Genomic DNA, 11,268 nt, shown 5'->3' on the forward strand with positions numbered 1-11,268 from the left:
CAGACCTATCTCTCTCACCTGTATTTTATGTAAATCCTGAGAACATATAGTTTCCTCTAATCTTTAAGCTCATTTCAATAAATATAACATACTTTATTACTTACAGCATGGTTTCAGCGAAAAGCGTTCCTATGAAACACAACTTCTACAACTCATTGATGACCTTGCACGAAATATGACATCTGGAAAACAAACTGATCTAATATTGCTTGATTTCAGCAAAGCGTACGACAATGTGAACCATCTTAAACTGCTATCCAAATGACAGGAACATGGTGTGGATAAAGGTACTCTCTCATGGATCAAATCATTCCTTATAGGTCGTACCCAACGTGTTGCTCTAGATGGAGAACTGTCATCCGAGGTACCAGTGACATATGGGGTACCACATGGGTCTGTGCTTGGTCCGTTACTTTTTCTTCTCTATATAAATGATTTACCTCAATCTATTACTTCTCTAACTCATGTGACATCTGGGGTACCACATGGGTCTGTGCTTGGTCCGTTACTTTTTCTTCTCTATATAAATGATTTACCTCAATCTATTACTTCTCAAGTTCGCTTATTTGCAGATGACACTTCCGTATACCTAACAATCAACAATACGCTTGACTGTCATACACAACAAGAAGATCTAGATAAACTAATGAAATGGGAACATCTTTGGGACATGGAGTTCAACCCAAGTAAATGCCAAGCTTTAAACATAACCAGAAATAAATCAAAATTCTCTTTTAATTACAGCCTTCATGGACAAATGTTAGAAACTGTTGACAATGCAAAAAACTTAGGTGTGGACATTTCAAAAGACCTTTCCTGGGACATCAATATAAAAAGAATTACAAATAACGCAAATAAATCTCTTGGTTTTCTCCGCACGAACATACAGACAAAAAATTCCAACATTCGCCAGCTTGCATACAAGACCTTAGTTAGACCATAGTTGAATATGCTTCTTCCGTGTGGAGTCCTCACACATAATCAAATATACACAAAATTGAAAATGTACAGCGTCGAGCAGTCCGCTGGGTCAAGCAGAACTATTCCCCATACGACAGTGTCACCTCCATGCAGCAGAAGCTTGGTTGGCAGACCCTACAAGACAGACGAAATGACTATTAATATTTTTTTCAAATTGTTCAAGGTTTAGTTGCTGTGCCCCTGCCATCATATATCAAACGACCCACCATTCAATCGTCACATGCAACCCCTCTCCTACAAACAGATCCAAACCACTGCAAATTATTATACGTTTTCATTTTCCCCAAGCGCAATTGTGATTTGGAACATTCTCCTGCCACAACAGTTTTACATCCTGATCGTGAAGGGCTTAAGAAGTCCCTGCTTTTCCCTTTTGTCCCTTGAACTTCGGGAGACATGTTTTTATCAGTTTTTAACCTTAAATCACTTCACCTTATAATATATCTAACAAACTTTTATCTTTCTCACTTTTTTACTTTTAACACTTTTATCTGCACTGACTGCGCTCCTCTTAATAATCCCCGCAAGGGGAGTTAGACAGTATAGATAGATAGATATTGTAATGACCCACCCCCACACCCATTATATGCTTAAATGCTTTATTGTTTACTGTTATACTACTAATGATTATGATGATGATGATGATAATTGCACTTACCTTGTTATTCGTGTAAGGCTTGCAATGTCCATTGTTTACATCCTTTTAACACAATAATCCATTTCATTTCCATGACTTATTCCGTAATACCACGAATTATTAACTGCACAAACAGAACTATTAGTATTATGTGTATTGTTTCCATTTCGATCCTGTTGTTTATTGACAAGCCATATTTATGCATTATTATGTAAATGTTATGCATAAATCTGACCTGTCATGGCCGCTATGACACAGAATTTGCCAGCATCATTGTGGATTCTGACAGCTCAGGCTGACGGATTCTGATTGGATGATTCCCGAGCTGTCAGAATCCTATTGGTTTATTGTTATTATGCTGGCAGGCTGTCATATGGTCATTGGTCAGTTAAGGTCACGTGGGCACTTTCCAGAAAGTATATAAGGGCGCTAGAATTTGAATTTGACAGCACAACTTCCATCTTGGTAGCTCCACTTGTCTGGGCAGTAAAGTGAGTAAAAACATCTTGGGTAACTAAAAATAACTTGTAACGTATTTCCGAGAAAGTGTCCACCAAACTTGTCTAATTTTGCAATAACATATTAAACCTACTAAAAAAATATATTATTTAAACTGCTACACGTCTTGTTATAAGAACATAATACCCTAAAAGCTAAAAAAAAAACATCCTGACGGACGCCACAATTGGTGTCAGAACTGGGGATCGTCAAGTGCCGAAGACGATTTACAACCCGCCTGAAGTTATAGTAAATTCCAATGTGATGACGTCATTTTGAATGAATATATGACGTAATATGTTACTCATCGAGTGCTGAAGTGATTTAAAGAGGCATATCCATCGATATTTTAAAATATTTCACCCGTGATTCACGAATCGCAATATAATATAAAAGATAATATTTGTGTGTGTTCTTTTTGCAATAACTTACACATTGTGTGTATTTAAAAGGCCTGTGTACAGGGAACATTTAATAAATATTATGTATAATAGATCTATAAATCTATAAATATTTCACTATTCCTATAAAATAAGTGACAATTTAAATATGGCTAACGACAGTTCAGATTCGGAGGTCGTGTTAAATTTTAGAAATTTAGAGAATAGCGAAATTGAAACAAGGAGCGAAGCTTCAGTCACTTATTCAATGTCAACTGGTCGCCATCGTCGACGTCAGCGAGCAACACCTGTTCCGACGTCGGAAAGTGATTCCGAGGCAGGGTCCAGTCCCGTGCCCTGACATGGCCGAGCGCAAAATCTTAATTTCAACAACGTAGGTGTTGACCGCGGCTACAACTGGAGGACATCCGAACATGTCCCCCATCTCAAGCCAGAGCCATACAGCGGCGAAGAGCCTTGGGAGAGTTATATTTCCCATTTTGAGGATTGCGCCGAGCTTGGTGTTTGGAGCCAGAGGAGCCGTGTTTTATTCCTAGCATCCAGTCTTCGAGGAAAGGCGAGGCAGTTTTATATGAGCCTGGACGAGTACGAGCGCCGCGATTATTGTACGTTGGTAAAACGTATGAAACAACGATTCGGCAGCAGTGTTCATGAATCGAAGTACCTTGGGATGTTGGAGAATAGACAGCGCCGGCCCGGAGAAAGCATCATCTCTCTTTGTGACGACATAAGACAACTCACAAAGAAAGCGTACAGTCAATTAAACACACAATCACAGGACATTGTTGCTTTAAATCAACTGTATAAAATAATTTCACCCGAAATGAAGTGTCGCTGTATCGACAACAACTGTTCCAGTATTCACGAGGCCGCTGCAGTGATCGTTAAGTATGAGTCGATCCTCGGGTATGATCAACAAAGATCCAGCCGTGTTCGAGCCGTAGACACCAACGGCATAGACCGGAAGTTGTCAGGTCTCATTAAGGGTCTCGACTCCCGCCTGGAGCGTCTTGAAAGCGTGTCTCTGGCAAGATCAACGCAACAGTCACCCAAAACAAAGAGCGAGTCGCGCAAGTGCTTCAAGTGCCGCTCGGAAGCGCATCTCTTCCGGGACTGTCCTCAGCGTGAACGTCAATCGTTTGGCGAAGTTTCTCGAAACGTTCCTGCACATTTGTCTCAGGGAAACGGCTCACGGTCGACCCAGTAGGTCATGTGTCGACTGAATCCAATCAAAATCGGCCTGCTGGAAATGTAATTCTCACCGGTAGTTTTTCTGATAAAGTTTGGGACAATGGTTTTTACGTGTCAGGCAAACTTGATGTTCAAGAAGTAGAATTTTTAATTGATTCCGGTGCAACATGCTCCATTTTATCAAGTACCGTTTATCAAAATATGCCTAAGCTTTCAAAATACTTATTAACTCCATTTGCAACCCCTGTATTCGATGCCGGTTCAAATCAAATTAACTGTCATGGCCAAACTGCTTTAGAAGTTACATTAAATGGTTGTAATTTCAACATCGAGGTCTTAGTTTGTGACATTTCGCAAGATGGCATAATAGGCCAGGATTTTCTCTTGAAATATGTTGAAATTATTGATTACAAAAGCGGTAAACTTGTTACCCATTGTAATGAGATCCCGTGCTTTGTGGGCTCTGAAAAATCTTTTTCATGTCGCGTTATTGTGCGCAGGACAATTGTAATTCCTGCCAATTCCGCAGCTTTTGTATCCGTCGGCATTTCTAATAAAGATAAACTGACAAAGTACTCGCTGGCGGAACCTATCGGCTCTGCAAATCCTCACTGTCTTATGTTGCCTGGTGTGTTAACTACAAACGATAGTGACCTTAAAATTAATTATGTAAACTGTTCCGACAGCTCTGTAACTTTACACGAAAACCAATCAGTTGGCACTTGTGAACCATACATTGATCAAGAAATTTTTAATAAAGTTCAAGTACGATCAGTGACACCAACTAGTGAAAATAAAATTGTAAACCCCAGTAGAACTGATTTGCCTGAGCATTTAAAAGATCTTTATGATAGAAGCTCGAAATTTCTAGCTAAAGAAGAGTGTCATCAGTTAGCATTATTATTATTAAAATACAGTTCTGTTTTTGCAAAACATTCTAGTGACTTGGGAAAATGTAACCGGGTACAACATCGTATTAATACTGGTCAAGCGCTACCAATTAAACAACCGTTGCGTCGATTACCATTGGCAAAACAGGAAGCTGAGCGAAATGAAGTCAAGAAAATGCTCGAACAGGATGTCATTGAAGCCTCCAAAAGTCCTTGGGCCTCTCCTGTTGTCATTGTAACAAAGAAGGACTCTACCGTTAGGTTTTGCTGTGACTACAGGCAACTTAATGATGTTACCGTTAAGGACGCGTACCCTCTTCCTAGAACAGATGCCTGTTTGGATTCATTAGCCGGTGCGACCTGGTTCAGCCAAATGGACTTGTGTTCCGGTTTCTGGCAGATTGAAATGGCACCAGAGGACCGTGAAAAGACGGCCTTTGCCACATCACTGGGATTGTACCAGTGGGTATGTATGCCGTTCGGCCTCGCGAATTCTCCATCAACCTTTCAACGTTGCATGGAGGATGTTCTACGCGGTTTGCAGTGGGTAGAACTAGTCCTCTACATGGATGATATAACCTCGCCAGCAAACACCATCTCTGAAGGCCTGGAGCGTTTGTCCCGTATTTTTGACAGACTCGTTGATGCCAATCTAAAGTTAAAGCCTTCCAAATGTGCTTTCTTTCAAAAGAAAATAACTTTCTTAGGCCACATAGTGTCTGAGGAAGGAGTTTCCACTGACCCGGAAAAGATAAAAGCTGTCCATAGTTGGCCAGTGCCAACGTCAGTCAAAGAAATGCGAAGTTTTCTTGGTCTTGCCTCATATTATCGACGTTTTGTGGAAGGTTTTGCTAAAATAGCTCGACCTCTCCACAAGTTATGTGAAAAAGGTATTAAATTTTGTTGGAATGAGGACGCAAATAGTGCATTTGAAACATTAAAACAGGCGCTAACGTCAGCACCCATATTAGCTTATCCAATAACGGGATTATCATACATAATAGATTGTGATGCTAGTGACTTAGCAGTTGGGGGTGTATTATCCCAGGTGCAAAACGGTCATGAACGTGTAATTGCTTACATGAGCAAAGGTCTTAGTAAATGCGAGAAAAATTATTGTGCAACAAGAAAAGAACTTTTGGCCGCCGTAATGGCTTCAAGAACTTTTCACCCCTACATATATGGTCAGAAAACATTGCTTAGAACTGATAACGCAGCTGTAAGTTGGATCAAAAAGCTGAAAACCCCGTCAGGTCAAATGGCAAGATGGTGACAGGAACTAGAAACATATGACCTTGATGTTGTTCATCGGCCTGGGCTCAAACATACAAACGCTGACGCTTTAAGTAGACGACCATGTAAAGTTTGTGAAAGACAAGAGAATTTAAATAATGAAGATAATGACAGTGATTGTGATAATAATTTAATCATAAACCAAAATAACAGTGTAACTATACGAGCAATACAACAAGACGCACAAATAGTTATAAATGGCTGGACCCCTGATGACCTTTTAGTTGCCCAATTAAATGACCCAAATATTAGTCCTATTCTTAATGCTAAGACAAACCAATTAGATAGGCCTTCATGGGATCAAATATCAGATGGTACTTCTTTTCTTAAAACACTTTGGCGCATGTGGGATAGACTTAAAGTAATTAACCAAATATTGTATTGTATTTTCATAGACACGGAAACTGGCTTCGAACAAAATTTACTTATTGTACCGTTAACGAAACGAGATGAAATTATTAAGTATTCGCATGACATTCCGTCTGCTGGACACTTGGGTTTAGAAAAGTCCTTACATAGGCTTAAACAATCGTTCTATTGGCCAGGTATGAAAGAGGATGTTTATAAGTATATCACTAAATGCGATAAATGTGCATGTCGTAAGTCTAATACAGCTCCTAAAGCCCCAATGAGAAATTATATCAATGGTGAACCAATGGAGAGAATTTCCATTGACGTGTTAGGTCCTTTAAGTACAACACTGAAAGGCAACAAATATATTTTAGTAGTAGTGGACAATTTTACAAAATGGACTGAGGCTTATCCCCTGCCTAACCAAGAAGCAAAAACTATTGCTGATGTTTTAGTAAATAATTTCATTTGTCGGTTTGGTTGTCCTCAACAAATTTTAAGTGATAAAGGGACAAATTTCACTTCACAGCTTTTTAAAGATATGTGTGATTTTCTTCACATCGACAAAGTAACAACAAGTTCGCTTCGACCCCAAAGTAATGGTTGTCCAGAACGATTCAACAGAACTCTTCAATCCATGTTGGCCATTTATTGTGAAGATGACCAACAGAGATGGGATGAGTACCTTCCACAGCTAACCATGGCTTATCGTGCTTCCGTGCACAGCAGTACTGGTGTAACTCCCAACAAAATGGTGTTTGGGCGTGATGTAACCCTACCAGTAGAGGCATTTATCGGGTCACCAAATTCTTCAATTGAGGCACGTGATCCAGAGTCATATTGTAGCCAGTTACAGACGGTCCTGGTGAGCTGTCATACAATTGCGAGGAAGTCTCTTCGTAAGAACACAGCATATCAGAAGCGTCATTATGACATCAAGGCGAAAAAGAGGTCTTTTTCGGTCGGCCAAGCTGTTTGGTTGTATAACCCGATTCGACGTATTGGAGTCTGTTCGAAATTGACCTGCAAATGGAAAGGTCCATATGTAATAACAAGGAAATTAGACGACATAACCTATTTAGTAAAGAATGGACTAAAGTTAAAGCCAAAAGTGTATCACATAGACAGATTAATTCCCTACAAAGGGAACCATATTCCATCTTGGTTTGCTCAATTCTGCAATTAGTCAAGTGCAGATTTCGAATAAATAAATGAATTAAGTAAATATGACTTAATTTTTATATCACTATATTGTGTGTCGGTTTGATCCAAATATATAGTTTATGAGCTGCTGCAAAAGCTGGGGAGAATCAGCTAAGTTGCTCATGAAGTTGTGGTGACCGTGTTAAAGGCACCATAGTATGTGATATGGGCTATATATCACATGTTTTGATAATTGAATTGGCCTGCGCAACCATATTCGTTATCGGTTATTCTTTCATATTTAAATAAATATGATGTTTTATATATTTGGAGCAGACGTTTCAAAATAGTGCTATTAAAAGTAATTAGTCGATTTTAGAGTAATGTGTGATACCTTTGAGTACTTGTGTTGCCTTTTTATTAGGGTGGTGGACACTTTTCGTTGATACCTGAAACAAATAAACTTGCTTTTTGCATATAACATTTTGATTTGGTGAACTATATCTATGTGTACAATAACATGCAATTTGAACAGAACATTATTGGCTTGCTGTTTAAACATTCAGACATTTGTAAAATTCTTAAAGTGTAAAACACATATATTTGAGTTAATGGAGTGTTATGTATAACTGACTCATATAACTTTTTTTTTATGAAGATGAAAATAAGTAAGCGAGAACATATAAAGTAGCAAATTTCAAACTTATAAACTGTTATACCTTTTTGTAAATTTACAGAATGAAACACCAAAATTGTTGGTTGTGCCATGCCACATTGGCAACTCAACGTCAATTTGAGAGACATGTCGAGACTGTACATCAGCGCTTGGGAGTGGAGTGTCCATTTTGCCATGTAACCATTAAACGCGCAGCTGATATGAAACGCCACATCCTTATGGTTCACCCAGATACGAAGGTTCCGGAGACGGCCTTCCATGTCAGGGAGATGGCTTGCCTAGCAATTTTCCAGGATGATTTCGTTAGGGTTTATGGACAATCACGTTCAACAGACCACAGCTTTTGGCAAACTATTTCTTCAGGGTCAAAAAACACTTTCAGCACCCTGTCGGTCTCTTATATTTCCATTAAACATGGATCTTCTACTGTTGAAGGACAATTTGACAATCAGTCATTTTCTTTAAAATTGTCTGATGACATATTTAACCATCCTCTAATCCTGAGACGTTTGGCCAAAAGGCTAGCTCAGCTGCCACTCTCAACAGTCCCTTTGACGAGTTTACCAGTCCTGTGGATGTGGATGGAGACACCAAGGAGAAAGTCGCTCGAGGAATCGGAGTTGGGGTTGAGCACATTACTTCAATCAAATTCAACCATGTCCCATCTTTCGTCTTGGTATCGGATGATTTGTCAGGTGGCTCAACTCCACTTTTTGATGAAGTTGAGATCACAGCTACTTCTACGTTTGAAGACAGTATGGGCTACCCCGGACAGCTTCTAATTCAGGCCGACTATTTGGAGACCGCCTTTGCAGACGATTATCTCGCCGGCCACTCCGTCGTGCCTGTTGCAACTTCGTCTTCGTCCGTGTCTTCGGTGCCACCCATTTCGAGTATTACATCACAACCTGCAGCCTGCGTTGAGGTTTCAAGGTCGATTAAGACCCCAATAAAGGCCATCATTCATCATTCAAGACCAACTGAGATTATTTCAAGTGAGAACTCAGAATTTCTGGTGCCAAGTCTTCCCCCAACACCATCAAACCAAATGAGAGCCAAGAAACTGCTAGCCATGGGCGCGATGCCTTTGTTTCCTCCAGCCCGGCGAGAGTGGGACCAGGATGAGACAGTTACCTTCCTGGAACCGAAATTCAAATGGCCTCCCCGTGACTGGAAGGGAATGTCAGCAGATCTGCGATTAATGCTCACAGAGTTTCAGGCAATGTCAATCTTGCAGGCTAGGGGATGTGATTTCAAGTTTGAACGTGTGGAACTACTGAATGCCTTCAATTTTCTGGTTTTGCCTGGAAGTTTGAGCCCGAGGGCACCAGTCGATACAAATGTACATTCGTGTCATGCTATTTAATTTATGTGAGACTGAGGGAAATTGCCCTAGGGAAAGAGGACATGAAATGGTTGCGCATGATCGAATCTGCATCCATGATGCGTGACACTGCAAATGATAAATTAATAGCAGCGTGCAAGAAAATTCCATTACGTTTGAAAAAGAAATAACTGACGTCTTCTTCTTCGTGTATTGTTCTTTATCCATGACGTGCTCCCCTGATGTCGATCCATGATGTGCTCCCCTGATGTCGATCCATGATTGTCTCCCCTGATGTCGATCCATGACGTGCTGCCCTGATGTCGATCCATTACGTGCTCCCCTGATGTCTTCTTCTTCGTATATTGTACTTAATCCATTATGTGCTCCCCTGATGTCGATCCATGATTGTCTCCCCTGATGTCTTCGTCGTATATTGTACTATATTCGACTGATGAAATTGGTCTTGATTTTACTCTTCAGACTTTGATGTCTCAAATCTGTAACAATATATGTGTAACTAAGTTATCAAGACAAATAATTGCTGATCGTGTGAACGATTGCCAAGTTTATCTTGATCCAAACATTATTAACAATTCCTTTAATTTAAAACTAATAAATGTGTGAAGCATCAGCAAAGAAACTCGATAAATGATCGTTAAATAGACAGCTTGACAATAAAGGTATACTTTACCACGAACGGCGAGGTTCACTTGGATGACAAACTAACCCTCAAACATGTGGTTGTTATTTGCGAACAATCGTTTTCCATACATTGATTTCGTGACTCAATTTCCGGTGTTGAAGGCTACACCTAACTAACATGCAAACTATTTTACGGCGTCATTCAGTCTGGACATTGACTGATAATTTATTATTATTATTGTCGTTTTGATTCACACATGTGTTGCATTTGATTGTTTATTGACTGATGTATTGTATTGTCGTTTTGATTCACAAATATGTTGCATTTTATTGTTTATTGACTAAACTAAGTGTTTTTTTATTAAGTTCATTATGTCATTATTCTAAATTACACCTGAAACAGAGGGGTAACTTAAATTGTGTGATTACGCGTTAAGTTTAAAATTTGATAATAGTTACTGTATTATCGATAATTGGTAAACGTATTCACGAATTATAACGAATTTAAATTTATTATGTTCAGTATTGTTATCTGATATTGTTGTGCTGTTCAAGTTAAAATCAATAGTTTGATTGTCTGTGCACACCAACCTTCTAGGGATTTGCGATATGAATGTACCGCTATTACGTTACTGTGTGGGTAATTATTTCATAATGATTGTGTAGTGTACAACCATTGAATGCAAAACAAGAACCTTTGTAAGATTGAAAATATCTTAGTGTGACTTATTACCCCGAGTGAATAAGTACGGCGTAATGGTATTTGGTGGAAGTTATATGCACTGGATAACGACTACTTACCAACTGTTTCTAATGTTCATGTTCGTTTGTTAATTAATGTTAGTCTTATAATAAGTTTGAATTGCAGTATATTTTATGTGATAACTACCACATGACGTTTGCTTTTGAGCTATCAAAATTCAGGAGAATTTTAATTTTAGAAAGGTGGGGCGATTGTAATGACCCACCCCCACACCCATTATATGCTTAAATGCTTTATTGTTTACTGTTATACTACTAATGATTATGATGATGATGATGATAATTGCACTTACCTTGTTATTCGTGTAAGGCTTGCAATGTCCATTGTTTACATCCTTTTAACACAATAATCCATTTCATTTCCATGACTTATTCCGTAATACCACGAATTATTAACTGCACAAACAGAACTATTAGTATTATGTGTATTGTTTCCATTTCGATCCTGTTGTTTATTGACAAGCCATATTTATGCA

At 39.1% G+C, this 11,268-nt stretch overlaps 1 long non-coding RNA gene across 1 annotated transcript; it reads right to left on the minus strand.

The window, feature by feature from the left end:
* Positions 1–6,005: 6,005 nt before the first annotated feature.
* LOC127845548 (uncharacterized) lies at positions 6,006–10,417 on the minus strand. The gene is made up of 4 exons (XR_008033255.1): positions 10,080–10,417; positions 8,105–9,885; positions 7,780–7,834; positions 6,006–7,265 (listed from the first exon to the last, which is right to left on the minus strand). It is a non-coding gene; the product is annotated as an uncharacterized LOC127845548 (long non-coding RNA).
* Positions 10,418–11,268: the final 851 nt, after the last annotated feature.

Source organism: Dreissena polymorpha, chromosome 1, assembly GCF_020536995.1.
Source record: "Dreissena polymorpha isolate Duluth1 chromosome 1, UMN_Dpol_1.0, whole genome shotgun sequence".
Taxonomy (NCBI): domain Eukaryota; kingdom Metazoa; phylum Mollusca; class Bivalvia; order Myida; family Dreissenidae; genus Dreissena; species Dreissena polymorpha.